The sequence below is a fragment of the Vitis vinifera genome, chromosome 10 (genome assembly GCF_030704535.1).
Source record: "Vitis vinifera cultivar Pinot Noir 40024 chromosome 10, ASM3070453v1".
NCBI classification, from domain to species: domain Eukaryota; kingdom Viridiplantae; phylum Streptophyta; class Magnoliopsida; order Vitales; family Vitaceae; genus Vitis; species Vitis vinifera.
In genome coordinates, this window is record NC_081814.1 from 11555204 (window position 1) to 11574207 (window position 19004).

A 19004-nucleotide genomic window follows, 5' to 3' on the forward strand; every position below is an offset into this window, starting at 1 on the left:
AGACAAAGTTGATTTATGTATTACATGATTATATCCACTACTACCATGTTTCTTTTAACCATTAATATTGTTAAAGATCCACTCTTCCCTATGGAAAAAAAAATGCTAATATGATCTCGACTCAAATTATTATTGAGACTCTAGTGCTGTGAAAGTTTTTTAGTCGATTCTCGGTAGTTTCATTTATGATTTGGAATGAAAATTTTATCGAAAAAACAATCGAATTAGGATTTTTTAACATCTTTGGAGATAATTTAAATTTTTTTTTATTAACACACATAAATGTAGTTATCCAACCAAATAATCTTGTATTCCTAACAAATAATTTTAATGAATTTTTTAGGAGTTTACCTTGTTTTTTCTAATTCTTTAAAAAAAAAAAAAAAACTATGTCAATTGTAGAGGAACATACACGGGTTTCGTATGATATAAAAAATGACGAGGCGACGAGTGACAGAGACAGCGGTGATTAATTAGCACGGCCATGAATTGGTCCAAATACTGTTAGATAAGCGCGTATTACGTGTTCTAGTTGTTGAAAACGTTATCCCAATGTGTGGGAAGGTGAGGGGGTGGGAGGGGAGGAGGGAACCGGGTATTTGCACGAGGAGCATTCTTTGACCAAATTAAAATCAATCTTAAGATGATGTTTAGTATTTGGAAAATCTGAAATAAATAAGTGAAAGAAATAAAAATAATAAATTATTTTTCTATGTTGTTTTAAATTTATTTTATTTCTTTTAACTTTTTATATATAAATATATAAATATATCATTTTTAAGTAATTTTAATTATTCTTAATTTTATTTTGAATTTTTTTATGGTATAATTAAATATGAAAAGAAATCATTTTTCTTTATATGTGGTTTCAAATAAAAAAAAAGGAAAGAAAAATACTAAAAAAATTGATTTTCTTATATTTATTTATTATAAAAAATAGTTAAAAATTGAGGCATTTTAAAATGATTTAATCTTTATATAAAAAAGATTTAAAATAAGAAACATTTTTAACCTAAAAAATGTTTTTGGAAAAAAAAAAAGTATTTGACAAAATTTAGGAAACATTTTTAAAAATTTGAAGATTCATTTATAGTGTTGGAAAATTACTTGAGATGTTTTTTTTTAAAAAAAAAAATTTGATAAGTGATTCTCTTAAAAATACTTCGTGAAAAAACATTTTAACTAAAAACACTTCCAATATAAATACAGTCAAACACATTTTTAGTTATATCAAATGAGTTATAATTAAGGATAAAAATATTAGGATATATTGTTAATATATCGTGTATTGGATCAACCCAACTAGTCTATACATGACGACTTTTTAATCTTATCTAATGGACTAAAAAATGGATAAAGCCTAATGACTTAATAAATGTAAATTTTTAACTTTTATATATATATATATATATAATTATTATAAATAAGTTAATTTTAATTATTAATATTTTTAAATAAAATATTTTGTGTCAAAATGTGCCGATATTTTTAAATAAAAATCATAAATACATTTGAATAACATAATTAATACATTTACAATAATTTAGTTTTAAGTTAATGATTTAATTTTATTTTGATATTCAAGTGTAATAATAGCCTATTGAGAATAAATTAGTTTAGTGTATTTTTACATGAATATAACATTGAATTTAAATTAGTACATTTTTACAATTAATTAGCATATTTTTAATAGATGTAAGTAAATTACCTTATCATATTAATACATTTGAATCAAATAATTAACACATTTGCAATAATTTAGCTTCATAATGAGTGTATACTTATAAAATTCACATTTAAGACCAATACAATATAATTACATTTAATATTGCAAATCATATCATACATATATCAATTTCTTCAACAAAACAACTTTAAAGTATCTATTATACTTCTAATTTTATTTCTAAGAGTTTTTCATGTTAGGATAGAACCCTTAAAAGCATGACATGATGTAATAATTTGGAATTCATTATTTATTTAATGATGTTCCAGTTTCACTTTTATTTATCATTATTTCATGTATTATACTTTATGAGCATTCTTGCATGCATATTTTGTATTGTACGTGACTTAGGTGCATTAGAAGTTGTACAAAAAATCTAAGTCATGGGTTCTTTGCAAATAGATAACTTGTTCACAACCAGTTCATGGGTCTAGGTAACCCATTAGAGGTTGTAGTGCACCACTTCCTAATTAGAGGGATGACTAGTCTTGGCTATCAGGATGGCTTTCCCATAATGAGTGTACTAGTATGTATGGTTACACATTGGACAGAACCTACGGTGAGTCATGACTTAAGGCTATCAAGTAGTCATGACCTCACCAAACTGCTTTATTGTGTTGTCTCTCAACCTTGAGAGAGTATTGAACTTGTGTTAAAGTTAACAGTGACTTTGACCTACGAGTGAGATTGTAAGTTGATCATATATTCCCTATGGATTGACTCACTCTTGATGGAAGCTCGTAGCAATAGGTATCTCAATAAAGGGACACCATGATATCTCTTGGGATTGAGACAGTGTGTCCTATTAGGTGATCCTAAGGAGGTGTGTTCATGGAAACTATGACCATAGTAGTTCTTTAAGTGGAACTTGACATAGGCTCTTTGAGAGCTAAGTATGTTAATTGAACACACAATAGAAGGATTTGTAACTCAAGAATGGTAGAGATAGTCTTGAAAGGCTGATAGTTTTCACCTTGTTAGACTATGGACACCATTTCATGGAGACTGAACACAATGGATAGCAAGTCACTGATCTAAGCATTGGTGTCTTGTTGTTATTTATATAGGATACTAGAGTTCAGTTGATTTTCTATAGTGAGATGTTGAATCAACTTTAGAATTAGATTTTGAGGGAACCAGTATTCCTATAGGTTCCATTGGTCTTCGCTTTAAGCTCATATAGTTTGTTGGCATGGGTTATGAGGGTTGGATTAACTCTAGGTTCACTTTTGTACATTAAGGCATTTTGGTAATAACACAAGGTTGCATAGAGGTAAGTGAACAAGACTTCTGGATTAGGCTAATTGAATAATCAGTAGGTCCCTTTGGGTTAATTATTCAATTAGGACCCATTTTGGGTTAGATTAAGTGACCTAAGCCCATGTGGGCTCAAGTCACTTAAACTCACTTAGGAACCCGATAAATACTCTCTAGGGGTTAGGATTTCCATAGTTTTTGTCTTCCACCATTTAGAGAGATAGAGAGTCATAGCCTCCACTCCCTTTTCCTCATAGGGCAAAAGACTTCGGGTTTACAAGACTTCTGTAATTTTAATCTTCATCTTCACCATGTGGATTTGATTCGAGAACATCCAAATATGAGATATGGTTTTCATTAGCACTTTCTGAATGCTTTTAAAGTATAATAATATTATTATTTTTGTTGTGCATAGGATTTAGAAAAAGCCTAGGATAGTTATACTTGTTCCTAACCTGATCTGGACTTGGAAAACGAAGATATCCATGTTTTTTCCATCAATTGGTATTAGAGTCATAGATTAGTAATCGTACTAAAACCATTTTAGGGTGTGCTAACTTGTTTTTGTAGGGTTTTTGTGTTTATCCTATGACCCTAAGGATAATTAATGTGTGTTTTTTTTATTATGATCTTGTTATAATATGGTGGTTATAACCAATGTTTTCAGAACCGAACCGGTCATCGAACCGGAAAAATTACAGGTTCACGGTTCACTGGTCAGACCGGCGGTCGAACCGGTTGAACCGGTGATGTAATAAATATATAATTTATATATTATATAAAATTAAAAATAATTATAAAAATTAAAAATATATAAAATTATAAGTTTTAATAATGCTTGGTTTTTATATTTGGTATATTAAATTAAATGATAAAGTTTAATATTTTAAATTTTATTAAATAGAAATATGTAATATTTAAGAATGAATATATATTTAAGATGAAAAAATTTATAATATTTAATTTTATCTTTCTTTTTTGTATTTTATTGTTTTAAAATTATTCTATTAATTAGTTTATATTATTTTTTATAATTATTATTATAAAAATGAATAGGAATTTAAACATTTACATTTCTTTAAAGATTTTATATGATAAAAATTTGAAATGAAAACATTAATCTTAAGTCTTATTATATATATATATTTTAACAACATTGCAAAAGTCCAGCCCTCATGCAGTCATGCCATGCTTCCAACCGGACCAGCTCTCAAAGAGGCCATGTTCTATTCCCAGTCCCACATCGAAAGCACATGAATTCCATGTGCTTCAAGTGCTCTATAAATAGAGACCTTGCAGCATGCTTTTCAAGCCAAGCAAGCCAACAAATTGGGCTTGGAGGCATGGCCCAAGAGAAGGATTTATAAGTTATAATTTTATTGGATTGGGCCTGGTGGCTTGAACCAATTATGGGTTTATAATTAGTTAAGTTTTAAAAGTATTGGGCAAGGAATTGGGCTCGTTAATGGGCCTCATAATAGTAACAAATATTTGTAGAAGAGGGAAAAAAAAAGCTTGGCCGGTTCGTAAAAAACCGAACGGTTTGACCGGTTTGGCGGTTCAACCGGCGGTTTGACCTGTTTAATACCGGTTTGACCATAAAACGGTTCATTGGGCTGGACCGAACCGGAAAGGTCACCGGTCGACGGTTCGACCGGTCGGACCGGCCGGTCCAGTCCGGTTTTTAAAACATTGGTTATAACTGTGATTGCTTTTTATTGGGTATGTAATAATTACTTGGATTGGTTTTTACTTTTCCTAGATGGGTTGTAAGCCTCATAAGATGCATATGATATTTTGTTTTTTGTTTTTTTTTTTGTTTGTTTTTTGTTTTGTTTTTTTTTTTTTTTTTGTAAAAATCCATTTTTTATATCTTAGAATGATATGTAAACTCCAAATCTTTGGAGTATAGGATTTTGTTGTAATTTTTAAATAATTTTTTTTTATTTTTTTATTTTTATCATTCTTTGCAACTTATGAAGAGTATGGAAGCAATCTGAAGCATCACAAAATGTTTGTGCACATTCTCTTTCTAGAAAAGACAAAATAAGGCTTCTTGAAGTTTCTTTTATAAGTTTCTGTGGTGTTTTAGGTAAAAATAAAGATTTTGGGAAAATATTGATTTGAGATCCTTGGCAGCATAGTTTCATCATCTTTAACTTAAAATTGGGATGACATTCCATGAGATTTTTGGGGCAAACTACATATAGTTTTGAATCTTAGGAAGTTAGGAATCCAAGGCTTCAAATGAATCGTAATTCGGAGTTGAAACAAGGGAATTATAGTTGATTAAAGCAAGACTGCACAAAAAGCATGGCAACATAGTGACGCTGATTTCAACTCAAAATCGGGGATACCTCCTTTGAGATTTTTGGGTCAAACCATATATGGTTTTGAATCTTAGGAAGTCAAAAATCCAGTGTTTCAAATAGATTTCAATTCAGAGTTGAAATAAGGGAGATATGACTGATTAAAGTAAGGTTGTACAAAGGGCATGCAATTACAAGATTGAGTTTGGACCAAATTATTTTTGGTTGTATGGGCTCAATTTTGGGATTCTTTTTAGGCTCTTTTTGTGAAAATTGGGCCCATTGAGTTTTTATTTTTTCACTAACCCTATCTTTGGTTGTAGGACTATTTTGATAATTTGGAATTTATCCCAATTTTAGTTACCAAATTTGCAACAGGATCTCTAAGGCCATGAGAATTATTTATTTAATTTCCTTTATATCTTTTATGTTTTTATTTTTTTTTATTTTTGGAATATAATATATTTTTCTATTCGTAAGTTAATGATTTTTCATATTTTTTTTCATTCTTTTAGATAATTTATTAAATTGGAATGTGTTAAGAATTAGGAAAATTTTATTTTAGGTCAAGACAAGTTGGAAAGAAATAAGGAACTTACTTCCTTTTCAAAATTAAACTCTTGGAGATTTTTTTTAAATAAATATTTTTAGATTTTAGATCTCTAACAATCTTTTTATTTTAAGGAAGAAGTTTTATTTTTCCAAGTCTTTACGAAATAAAATATTCTTTCCTATTTAGCACAAGATTCTAATTTAAAGAATTAAATTATTTTTTGAAAAATATATGATAGATAATTCATAATTGAGATAACTTACCAAGATTTGTTTCAAATAAAATAAATTAAAATGGTAATTTTGGATTTTCTTGAAAGAAGAAATTTTCATAAGTTTTATTTCCACTATTATTTATTTAAGAAATTGGTTGTTGTCATTTGGAATTTTAAATTTCTTTTGGGGTTTTCCTTTATTTAGGTTAGGTGGTTATCCAGGCTCCCCCTAGAGAGAAGGAGAATGACACCTAAATTGGTCATCCAGACTCTTCCCCCATGAGAAAAGAAGGAAACCATTTAGTTTGAAAAGGAAAGTTTAAGGATAAGGAATATAAAAGATATTCCAATTTGGCATAAGAGTCTCAATTCAAGTAATAAATAAAAGTTTTGGAAATTCTCATAATAGATAATTTATTTTAAGATAGTTCCCAAAATTATCTTAAAGTCTCTTTTCCAAAATATTAAGTAGGAGCGGGTCATAGGCAAATCTATAGCCTCCAAGATCGAGCTCATCTTGATTTTGGGCCCATTACCATCCTAAAGATGGGGTGACCTAAGGAATCAAAGGATATGGACTATCCTATATGGTCAAGAGTATATACGTTTGTAGTGGGAATGACCAATCCTAAAGATGGAACTCTTCACTTGGTAACATTGATGTCAAAGATCTTGGTTACATGCTTAATTTAGACATGAAGTGGTAGAATCACCTAAAATGGTCCTACTTGCATGGGCTAAGGGCTAAACATAAAGGTATGTTGATCAATGCCTTAGGATAATCTTTGGAGGTTTAAGGCAGGTTGATTAATTAGAGAGGGTCTCTACCTAGAAATAAGAGTCATGACCTGCCTAAAATAGGCTTGATTATTTTGATACTAGGATATCTTGCATAAATATATGTAGTTTGAGAGCACTACATTTTTGCTAAATTAATTATCAACTTATCTTGAATACTCAATTTCTTTTTATTAATGCATGGAATTATTATATTTATTGTAGATATCATGTCTTTAACCTGTCACCTATTATCTTTTATTTAAATTGGACATAATTATATATTGAAAACAATCTGGATATAGTATTAATTGCATAGAAGCTCATTTTGGTAGATTTTGTTATTTCCTTTTAACAAACCTATCGTAAAGTAAAAGAAACACATCAAAGGTGACATAAGACGGATAAAAAAAACTAAGTCTCTCATACTTGGGTCTTTAGATAATGTGTTGCAAAAGCAACACATGTCTATTGCCATAGTCTATGATATTCTCTTTAAAGTTGGAAGGGTTATTTGGTGATAAGGGCAAGTCAACTAAACAAGTTTCCCTTAAGACTATTATGAACACCATGATTCATGTTATCCTAGAGATCTTATTAGACTCTTTTAGGATGTGTAAGAAAATTTTCAAAGAGTGGAAAGGTGTTCATATGGAAGTCAAGGTTCTTCAGGCTCTTCTATCAAGAAGAAGAAATAAAAAAAGTTCAAGAAAAGGAATGGGAGAACAAACTCATGGGCATTAATTCCTTTGTGACCTTTTAGGACACTAGAAAAGGAATGCTTGGAGTGCTTAAGGATAGATAAGTACACATCATATTCTTATTGTTAAATAAATAGTGGTGGATTTCACCAATTGTAGTAGATAGATTTTAGGCCTGATTCGACTCATGGTAGCTTAGCTTTAAAGGCGTATCAACAAAATTTATACCTTGAATACTATTACTAAAGTAGCCAAGCTACTATAGCATAGTGGTTCTAGGATCGTTCACTGGGAAGGGTTTTCGCAAACACAAGTGATATTCAAATTAGGAAAATAGGTGATTTTCTTATGGATGTTAGCTTTAAAAGAAGATGTAAATGTTTTAGAAAGATTTAAACTAATCTAAGCTAACATTAAAGACTAAAATGAAAGGGTGTAAAAACAAGTTTCTCAAAGATAGGATAGCTATGCTCTGGCTCTTATGCAAATTGGAAATCTCAGGATAGGCTCCTCGCGTTGGGGTTGCAACTATGGTGATGCTTGCTTCCCGAACCGGTATGGATTTAGCAAATCAAGTTTTAATCCTTTAAAATGGCAAAACAGATGGTAGTGAATTTCTTCAATGGTTATTCACCTTAGACTTCCTTTGAATGGCTCGTAAGAGATAACTAATGGTCTAAATCCAAAAGCTTACCAAATATTGGCAACTCAAAGTCATTCCAGGTGATAAACTCACCTTTCAATGGCCATTGAAATTGGTTCTAACGGATTAATACAAAACTTGGAATTGAAAACCTCACCTTCCAATAGCTCGTAGGAGATAACTAATGGATAGAAATCCAAAAGCTTATCAAGTATTGGCCGTTGGAAGTTGTCCAAAGGAAATAAAAACCAAACTTTGCATTAATGAACCTTTAATGAAAAACGACTACCTTACCTTCCAGGTGCGAGAAATTTCCATGGGATTGCATCCAAGCCATCACATAACATCCATACTTTGAGAAACTAAAAGTTTTAGCCAATCATCCTTTGAGGAAAAGCCCTCAAAGGCTGTTTAGCTACTAAGAAAATAGAAACGGGAGAGCTCTGTAAATATTCTCTATCTATATATCAATATCTCAATATCTCAATATTTGTTACAACGGATGCAAGGGGATATAAATAGAGAAGTTTTTTCAACCTTCCTAGCTAAGAAATCTTATGATTGGTGGATTACAAGGAGAAGAATGAAAATTTATACAAAAATATCCAAAAGAAAAGATCTCGTGTGGAGTCGGCAGAAACAGAGGAAAATTCGCACGTTGGAGTTCCAATTTCGCACTTTGGTTTGAGGCGTGCGAAATTCCCACACTTTGGACTGAGGAATTCGCACCTTGATTTCCATCGTGCGAAATTATCCCTCAGCTTGATGCAGTTGTCTTCCGAAGGCCATATCTTCCTCATTTCAGCTCCAAATTGTACACGGTTTGAAGCGTTGGATTCTTCACTTCCTGATCTTTGAAATGGTATATAGCATGTAGAAAATGAACTTCGGGAAGTGCTCCAAAAGTGCTAAAGAAGACTGCAGCTGCTGTCCTCTATTTTCCTCTTTGCTTCTTTTTGCTTCTCTTTGCTTCTCTTTGCTTTTCTCCTTTTGTTGGCTTGCTTTGGTGTAGCTAAAAGCTTGCTTTAACTTGTCCAAGTAGCTCCTCCATCATTTGGCATGCTTGAATTGATTCATAAGCTGATATAAACATGTAAACTTGCCACAAAATGGTTAAAACCAATTACTAAGGACCTTAATGAATTAATTGGGTTAAATGAATATGATTGCTACTCAAAGGTGCTTAAAACCATTATAATTAGGTCTACAAAATAGCACTTTTTGGTAGTAATCAAGGCCCACTATCTATAGTTCTTTACAGGGTTTTAAACAAGTGAGAAGGTCACATGATGGGATTATACTTACCTTAGCTTTAGTTGCAAGGTTAGTTGTGTAAGCAAGTGAGAGGTATTACTTCTTTTTTTTTTTTAATGTGAGACTCCATTATCATTTTGCCAAGTAATGAGAAAAGCCATATCTTACTAAAAGAAAGAAACTAGCACTAATCAAACATTTGACTTCTAATGCCTAGGTCATATTAATCTATATAGAAATTAAGTCTAGACCTTATTAATCCAGAAGATCTTTTAGTCTATGAATATTATATAGATGGTAAAATGACTATTGGATAAACATATCGAGGCACTTTGATTAAATTGAGGTGGTTAGTCTAGTAGGTTTGATTCTTTCCAAATAGAGCATGAGATCTTATTCCAATTATGTGCACCAAGGACTCCATTGCAAAATGGAGTAATGGAAATAAGATATTAAACTTTGATAGACAAAGTGAGATCAATGATTATTTCTCATTACTTCCTATATTCTTTGGGGATATATCTTAAAATTTGTGTAATACATCTTCTTTTTATAAAGATGTGTATTAGTTTTATAAGATATCAAAGAGGATTTCAGGATTATTACTTTATAGTCAAAATTATCAGAAGGTGTTTGTTGTTACAAATACCAGATTTTTTTTATAAAGATTATATGATATGTAATAAGGCAAACAATGACATAGATTGGAGAACACTAGAAGATAGTCTCACTATACATAAGATACTATGGATTTAGTACCAACCATTCCTATTTCTAGTTCACCGATGCCTTGTCGTAGTGGGAGGGTTGTTAAATAACTAGATCGATTCATGTATCTGGGAAAGTCTTTCGAGGCCATTCTAAAGGAACATGACATCGACCCCATATATTATGATAAAACAATGAGAAATGTGGATGCACATCTCTGGTAAAAAGCTATGGAAGCAGAGTTAGAATCTATGCGATTCTAATGTAGTCTGGGTTCCTATAAAAGCACCTGAAGGGGTAAAACCCATAGGTGTAAGTTGGTTTACAAGAAAAACAAAGAAGTAGATGGAAAAGTTGATATTTATGCGGTTAGATTGTAGCTAAAGGTTATAGTTCGAAACATTGTTTCGAATATGGAAAACCTTTTTACTAGCAGCCATATTTAGATCCATCAGAGTACTCCTACCCATTATGGTGTATGTCATTTATGAGATATTGCAATAGGATGTTAAGATAGTGTTCTTAAATGATTATCTTTATATTAGCATCTATATGATTTAAATGGATATTTTTCATAGCAAAAGGCCTTGTGAGTACAATAAATTGCAGGAAAGCATGGTGCTGTTCTAGGATCTTATAGGTAAATGATAATCTACTCATTGGTAATGATGTAGGATTATTGTTATTAGTCAAGATCTAGTTTTCTACTCAGTTCTAGATGAAGAATCTAGGAGAAGCGTAATATATCCTTATTAAGGTCTTTAGGGACTGCAATAATAGGAAACTAGTACTACGTCAAGCTACCTATGTGGATAAGTTTTTGGTCAAGTATGTGATGCAGGATTCCAAGAAAGGTTTGTTACCTTTTAGGCATGGAATTTCCTTTTCTTAGGATCAATGTCCTAAAACACCTGAGGAGAAAGAGCGCATGCAGTTAGTACCCTATGCCTTTGCAATTGGTACTCTTATGTATGCGATGTTATGTACTAGGCCAAATATTTGCTTTGAAGTGGATATGGTGAGTAAATATCATTCTAATCTAGGTCCGGAACATTGGGTAGCTATCAAGCATATACTCAACTATCTTAGGAGAACGAGAGATTATGTGTTTGTGCTCCAAAGTGTTGAGATAGTTTAGAGGGTAACATGATGGTTGACAAGATACCTTATGTGAAGAACCTGGTAGATCTCTTCACCAAGACATTGTCAGGGAGAGTCTTTATTGGTCATAGGGATAGCATAGGTTTCAGATGAGTATCTAACATGCTTTATAGGCATGATGCTTTGAGGGCTAATGAGAGAATGTTAAGATATAACCCTTAAAAGCATGATATAATGTAATAAATTTGGAATTCATTATTTATTTAATGATGTTCCAGTTTCACTTTTATCTATCCTTATTCAATGTATTATACTTTATGAGCATTCTTGTCTGCATCTTTTGCATTATACGTGACTTAGGTGCATTAGAAGTTGCAAAAAAATCTAAGTTATGAGTTTCTTTCAAATAGATGACTTGTTCACAACCAGTTTATAGGTCTAGGCAACCCATTAGAGATTATAGTGCACCACCTCCTAATTGGAGGGATGACTATTCTTGGCTATCGGGATGAGTTTCCCATCGTGAGTGCACTAGTGTGTATGGTTATACATTGGATAGAACCTACGGTGAGTCATGACTTAAGGCTATCAAGTAGTCATGACATCACCAAGCTGCTTCATTGTGTTATCTCTCAACCTTGAGAGAATATTGAGTTTGTGTTAAAGTTAACAATGACTTTGACCTACGAGTGAGATCGTAAGCTAATCATATATTCCCTATGGATTGGCTCACTCTTGATGGAAGTTGGTAGTAATAGGTATCTCAATAAAGGGGCACCATGATATCTATTGGGATTAAGATAATGTGTCTCATTGGGTGATCCTAAGAAGGTGTGTTCATGGAAACTATGGTCATAATAGTTCCTTAAGTGGAACTTAACATTGGTTCTTTGAGAGCTAAGTTATGTTAATTGAATACACAATAGGAGAATATGTAACTCAAGGATGATAGATGTAGTCTTGAAAGGTTGATAGTTTTCTCATTGTTAGACTATAGATACCAGTTCATGAGAAGACTGAACACAATGGATAGCAAGTTACAAACTTGAGTACTTGGTGTCTCGTTGTTATTTACATAGAATTTTGGAATTCAGTTGATTCTCTGTAGTGATATGTTGAATTAACTTTAAAATTGGATTTTGAGAGAGCCAGTATTCCTATAGGTCCTAGTGGTCTTCGCTCCAAGCTCGTATACCTTTTTGTCATGGTTATGAGCGTTGGACTAACTCTAGGTTTGTTTTTGTGCATAAGGGTGTTTTGGTAATTACACAAGGTTGCATAGGGGTAAGTAAACAAGGTTTTTGGATTGAGTTAATTGATTAATTAGTAGGTCCCTTTGACTTAATTAATCAATTAAGACTCATTTTGGGCTATATTAAGTCACTTAAGCCCATTTAGGAACCCTATAAATACTCTTTAGGGGTTAGGATTGTCATAGTTTTTGTTTTCCACCATCCAGAGAAATAGAAAGTCATAGCCTCTACTTTCTTTTCTTCCCCACCAGAAGTGTGTCAAGATTAAGATTCGAGTCATCGAGCGGAAGACTTTGGGTTTACAAGACTTTTACGATTTCGATTTTCATCTTCACCATGTGGATTTGATTCAGGAACATCCAAATCCGAGTTATGATTTTCGTTAACACTTTCTAAATCCTTTTAAAGTATAAAAATATTATTTTTCAACTGTGTATAGGATTTAGAAAAAGCTTATGATAGTTATGTATGTTCCTAACTTGATTTGGACTTAGGAAATAGAGAGATCTGAGTTTTTCCCATCATTTCTTACATTTCCATGAGTTTGAATTATTTTTTGGCCCACCAATATTTTGTGTCAAAATATCTGCCAATATATATTCGCATATCTGTCATTACTGATATTTTCTTATAACCACATAAAATTATGGGACAATTAACACACTATTAAATAAACACTATTAAAAATGATCTTTAAGTAACATGCCCGATGTGAAGTCACAAAATTCTTTTAAATAAAATGGTAAAATATAATTTTGTTTTTCAAAATAAAATTGTATAACCTTTTTTTAAAAATAGGATTTTTTTTAAAAAAAAAAATAAAGTTACAAAATCATCTTTATCTCTAACACAACAAAATCTTTTCTTAAAAATAATAAAATTCGAAAAATTTCCTTCCAACAAAAATAAACTAAAGTCTCTTTTCATGTTTTCTTAAAATAACACTAAAACTATTTTCCTTAAAAATAGTAAATTTATAACCATTTTCTTTAATAATTTTGAAATAGTAAATTGCAAGAATTCTTTTGGATAATACTCAAGAACCTTTTAAATAAAAATGAAATCCCCTTGTAAAATATTTTTTAAATGAAATTAAATAAAACTCTCTTTTTAAAATAAAATTTAATTGGGAAGTGATTGTCACAAGTGAAAGTTGTAATCCTTGAAAATGAAGTTTGATTTAGAAATAATTTTCAAAAATGAAAGTTGTAAAAATATTCAATAATAAAAATCTCTTTCTAAATAAAATTGTTTTGGGGATTTTTATTTTTTTTTTATAAATAGAAATCGTAAAAAAATTATTTTAAATAAAATTGGATTGAAAATATTTGTGTAAATAAAATTTGTAAAATATCATCTTCTTAATAAAATTGAATTGAAACCTTCTTTCGTAATTAAACATTTTCTTTGTAAACATTTTCTAAATAGAAACTTAAATACTTATTTTTGAATAAAATTGTAAATCTAGTTTTCAATAAAAATAATAAAAATCAATTCGTTTGTAAATAAAATCAAATTGGAATTTTGTTTTGTAAATGAATTTTTAAAAATCACTTTCTTTTAATAATTTGTAAAAATAAAAAATTATTTAAACAAAAATTGAATTGAAATACTCTTTTAAAAATAAAAATTGTAAAAATTCATTCTTTTTCTAGAAAAAAATAAATAAAAATCATATTCTTGTAAATAAAATCAAATTCAAAATTTTCTCTTTAAATGAAATTGGATTCAATAAATTATTTTAATAAAAAAACTACCAAATGTCTATTTGAAAATAAATTTAATGTGAATAAATAAAACAAATCCTTTGTTAATAAATTGAATTTTATTTGTAAATAAATAATTGAATTTTCTTTAAAATTGTGTCGCAACATTTTGGAGTAATAAACATCTCTTCTAATGAATCATTCTATGCACTTATCTTATATTATTTTTGTATATTCCTGAATTAATTTTTTTCATCTCATGTCATGTTGTATGTTTATTTGTATCGTACTTTCCTTGGTATCTATCTATGTTTTGATTAATCAATTATCATAATTCCTTTAATTCATTTAATAAAGATCATAGGTATGTAAACTTAAAGAGGTGCTACAACTTATTATCATAACTTTTTGACAAGTGAGCTGACCCAAATTCCTTTTTGGTTTGCATATTTGTCATTTTTTCAAATAAATAATCACATAAAGTTTCTTTATTATTTTGTTTTCCCTTTAACAAATAAGCTAAAATCAGTGATGATTTCAACTTTTTAAAAAAATCATTTTTTCACTATAAAAGCTGACTCATGCTATTGACTGGGGATGGATATGAAAAATGTGGATCAATGGTGAGTATTATTGTGTTTAAAAACTATGCACCTAATTGCATAATTTGAATAAGTAGGGATGCACAATTTGAATGGTACACAATTTAAATGAATAAGGGTATGTTATTATTATTATTATTATTTTTCTAGTGCACGGTATCCAATTTCAATCTATAAAAATTTTAATTCCTAATAGAAAATATTTAATACAATTTTTTTTTATGAAAAATATAATTTATTTTTATTTTATATAAATAAAAAATATATTTTTTGAATCATAGTCAGTTTTTTATTTTATATAAGTAAAAAAATTAAATATTTTAATGAAGTTAAAAGTTAGGACTACGATTAAGTTAAAATTATAAGTAAAAAGCTAAAATCACGATCATTGATTAAGATTTTCACATAAAAAATTAAAATAAATAAGATTTATAAATAATAAAATAAATATAATTTAATATACTATAAACAATAAAATAATATGATAAAGATATTTTATTTAATCAATAAGTGATAAAATTTATAAAATAAATCAATATTTTATTTAGCATGAATATATAAAATTTTATATCTTAAGCCTCTAAATTTTTTTATTATACTTATATTTATATTAAAATTATTTTCATTAATTTTTTTATTACAAATTATTATTTTGTATTTTCATAAATAATTAAAATCAATAAATATGAAAACAATAAAAGAGTAAACAAAAAATGAAATTAAAAAGGTATCATGAGAAAACACATGACCAACATATTGAAAAAAAAAAAAGGAAAAAAAAAAGGGAAAAAAAAAGGGAAAATAGTTAAGAGAGAAAAAAAAAAAAAAAAAAGGGGTGAGACATGACCTAAAGGTAAAATGGAGGTGGAAGAAAAAAGAAGTAAAAAAAAAAAGAAAAGTGAGGTGGTGTTTGTTTTTTTACTTAATTCTAAATAGAATCTTAATACTTAATAGTATTAAATATTAGGTTGTTTGTTTTTATAGTATTTTATTTCTATTAAGTATTAAAAAGTAAAAAAAAATCATTGTGTTATTTTTTCTATTTAAAAAAAGTCACATATTTTGGTTTTTTCTATTTAGTAAAAAGTTTATAATAAGTCATGAAAAAGTAAAAAAACAAACACCACATGAGTCGTGAGAAGAAGAGGAATTTAAGTGTGCGTGTGAAGTTGATCGTGGTGGTTGGAGGGTAGTGAAAGTGAAAGTTATCACAAATTTTATTTTTTTAAGGTTACATATGGGTACATTATTTTCCCTTGAAAAATGGATGAAAATTGATTTATTTTAATTTTGTTATACCATAAAAGTGTTGAATCTATAGTAGTAAATTCATATACAATGATTTATTTATTTATTTATTTTAGAGTTATTGTTTTTAACGACGAATGTACATAAATATTTTTAGGAAATTGAAAGTAAATTTATTTTCTTTCCTTTGAATTCCATGATATCGAGAATAAAGATAAAAATCAAAGAAAATAACATTTCTTATCGCCCAAAACTACCTAGAGGGTTGAATAGGTTGTCTAATTTTTATGATCTAAATCTAGTTCCTTAATTTCTAATTTATCAAAATTCAACTTTAGTGTAATCCAAGAATATAAGATTAAGATTAATCTCAAATTTAGCTTCATATATTATTCCAATCTCAATGTAACCTCTCATTGCAAACTTTTCTCTATTTCTCCATCCCCTTCATATCGTTACAAAGTCTGATCATCCTAATTAACTTAACCCTTTTTTTCATAAGCTTTAATTATTGACTATATCATCACCGGTCTACTATATCACTCTCCTTATTGCAAACTTCCTCTAGTCTTTTTCCTTATCTAGAGTTCAAATTTTGATTATCCAACTTGACCCTCGTATAGTAATTTCCTTCCAATCAAAACCTATACTCATCCATTTTAACTAGGCTTTACTTTACTTTATCAATAATTTAACAAATTTGACTTTTCTTTTAACGACTCTTCACAAGTTTCACTGCATTTTACCTTACACATCCAACCATTTAGATTTGACCATATTCCTTTATTTATCTAGTTATCAAATCATACAAACTTCATAAATTGAATTATTTTAATTTAGTGAATACTTTCTAGGAACTTTAAACTCCCTAAATGTTTTCCATTTGAGTTAACCTCATCCCTTCAACATGTCCAATTTAAGGATGACTTCTTATAAACTTCAATCACTCATTTTTACTAGTTTGACATAATATCACTAATTGAGAATTACCTAAGTAATTTTTCTTTCTTGTTTGATAATTTTAGTTCCCGTCTAACGTGAGATCACCGATCCAAAACTACCAAAGTAATATTTCTTTTCATCTTATAGTTTTCATTTAACTTGATCTTCCTCTCACATCATAAGAGTTACGTAACGGATAATTTTGTGGTAGCATTTAAATCAAGATTTAACATCATAAGAGCTATATAATGGATATCAATGCAGCAACGAATCAATATCTTAGTCAAAGTTTTTGAGTTAGGTATTTTTTTTGTCATTTTTCCCTCTTCTCTCTTTCTTCTTTTGCACTCTATTTGGCATCCTCGTAATTCCATGAATAATAAAAAAAGTTTTTATTTCAAAATTTAGTAATTATTAGTTCAAGGATATATCCATCTCCATTCCATCCGGGCTATATTTGTTCCAAAAAGGTATTGAGAAAAGAAAAAAAGTTAAAAGAAAATGATTTATGTTTAATTTTATTATGCAAAATATAAAAAAAAATAAATATAAATAAACTTAGTTAAAATTTTATATATTTTTGAATTATTTAATTTTTATATAAAAGAATTAAAATAGATAAATTAAGTTTAGAGTAATATATAAAAATAATTTATTAATTTTATATATATATATATTATTTTATTTTATTTTTATTTTTCTTCCTTTTTAATTTTCAGTACCCAAGCACAACCTTTATAATAATAATAATAATAATAATAATAGTTAAGTCAAAATTTGCTCACTATGTTATAGTAAAGAGATATAAATCTCCATTTATTTATTCATTAAAATATTTATTTTATGCGCATGTATGATATTATTCACTTCCTGATCCTAGCTTAATCTTCATTTAAATGTCATCACGATCCAAAAATAAAATTATTTAACCTCCAACCACATATCAAGAAAATTAAATATTTTTTATATTCCGTGCCACCTATTGTTATTTATGTAAGGTTTAATGCTTACTAATATCTGTCTTCCGTGGAATAGTATTAGTTAGAATCGATAAGTAATTGGAGAGCAGTGTCACAAGGCACCATCTATTCATTCTATGAATTCATTAGACAGCAACGGGTTATATTTTTGTACATATGAATTTATGATCGATATTGCGTTACAACTCATATCTGAAACTTTATTTTAGTCGGTTTCTGCAGGGTCCACAAACCAAATCGGGAAAAGTGGGGACTGAGCAGGAACATCTCCAGACGAGTCAATCCAACACTTATTACCCCACCCCAAGAAATAAATCACTAAAAAAACAAGATAAGGGTAGAATGTGGATAAGAACACTCCCCCCATGGTGGTCTGAGTCTTCCATTTTAACCAGCAGAGTCAGGTGAAGGTCATATGGCTACCTCCATTCCTGGCCACTCTATTGGAGGTTACCCTCATCACCCCCTGATGCTTTCTTCATTGAGAATTGCACACGTACCCAGGCAGTCAGGCAAGGAAACAGAAAATTAATAAAGCAGCCTGCAATGCTTGCGAGACGTGTAGTCTCAGAAGTGGATTTGGGAAATATAATTCTGGCCGTATGTGCATGGCTCGGCCTCCTTTAATCCATGCTTACTGATATATGCTTTATTCAATGAAATTAACTGTATACTTAGCGAAGTCTGCATCACTTGAGTTCCAAGTGTGGGCTCCCTGGTGGCTTGGAGCCGACTCCATTTGGGATTCAAATGGAATGAATTCTGAATTCTAGAGCTAGGCAATGGAACACCAAGAATATAAAATTAAGATTCATCTCAAATTTAACTTCATGAATTATTACAATTACACCTGATTTGTTCAACATTTATAGTAAAAAAATATTAATTCAATTATCCATTGTCTTATTAATATGAAAAACTTTAAGCAATATATGATATGTTATCTTAATTTTAACAATTTAATTTTTATTAGTTTATTCTTCTCTGAATTTTTGTATTTATTTAATATACTAAAACGTAATGATATAAA